The sequence below is a fragment of the Wasmannia auropunctata genome, unplaced genomic scaffold, assembly GCF_000956235.1.
Source record: "Wasmannia auropunctata unplaced genomic scaffold, wasmannia.A_1.0 LD319050.1, whole genome shotgun sequence".
Classification (NCBI taxonomy): Eukaryota; Metazoa; Arthropoda; class Insecta; order Hymenoptera; family Formicidae; genus Wasmannia; species Wasmannia auropunctata.
The window spans coordinates 1-1,119 of NW_012043840.1; the positions used below are offsets into that span (position 1 = coordinate 1).

The 1,119-nt window shown below is 27.4% G+C and overlaps 1 long non-coding RNA gene across 1 annotated transcript; it reads left to right on the top strand.

Moving 5' to 3' along the window:
- The first annotated feature begins 54 nt into the window (after positions 1–54).
- On the top strand, positions 55–926 carry LOC105460605. Its single transcript, XR_975853.1, has 2 exons — positions 55–238; positions 758–926. It is a non-coding gene; the product is annotated as an uncharacterized LOC105460605 (long non-coding RNA).
- The last annotated feature ends 193 nt before the right edge of the window (positions 927–1,119 follow it).

Here is a 1,119-nt window from a genome sequence, read left to right on the forward strand (position 1 = left end):
AAAGTGTCGCAACCGATATGTCCACGACTGTACATGTATGTGTATTATATTATACTCAACACTAAAATCTTTATTTTACAGGAGCACCATTGGCTGATTGGATAAAAGATGTGGATGTGCGTGTACAATATGGATTAAATTTCGGCAAAATTCGTGGTTTTATCAAAACCGGTGATTCTGTAATAGTTGTCACAGGATGGCGGCAAGGCTCGGGCTTTACGAATACACTTCGTGTCGTGTACGTAGAACATGAATTTATTAGAGAAGATCCTGCATGCGCAATTTATAGTGATAGTGATTCCTATGAAAATTTATTTTGAATATTGCATAATATCCTATTTATTCTTATATCTTTAACAGTAATTATATTGATTAAATATTGTCGATTTACGATTATTAAAATAAATGTCTTATAAAGTACATTAATATAATTGTAATGTGTTACATGTAATATGTTTTCATATTGTAACAGAAAAATACACTCTGTATGCAGTAGATATAGATATATTGATACATATTTATATTTATATGTACATTTATTATACATAGTATATTTGATTTAAATATATATACTTTTCACAGAACCAAGGTGTATCTAACATTGTTTCTGTTTCAGTTATATTGCCTTATTGCTTTATATAATGTGTTGAATTTAATTCAAGTAGTTATTCGTTTATTATACTATTAATATTATAATGATGTTTTTGACAATAATACATCTGATTATTTGATGTTAATTGATGTTTTTTATTTTTAGGACTGTTGACTAAACTCACATTATACTGGAAAATTATAAGAAGAACTATAGTCTTCATGGATGTAGATGTAATACAAAAGATTATCGAGTGATATGTATTTGAACATATACGTAATTGTATATGATTCTTTTATGAATTCTATTAAATACAGTTATATATTAATCCTAATAGTAAGCTCTGTATTATTTTATCATCATGTCAGTCTCCATCCCTAAAAATTAATAACGGAATCGCTCATGGGCATATAATTAGGAGCTTTTAAATAAGCTTTTAAATCAAGTTTGATTATTGAGCTCCATTCCTTATCTTTGAAACAACCAAAACTAGTTTAGGCTAGAAATAATTCATGGAAAGTAGCATT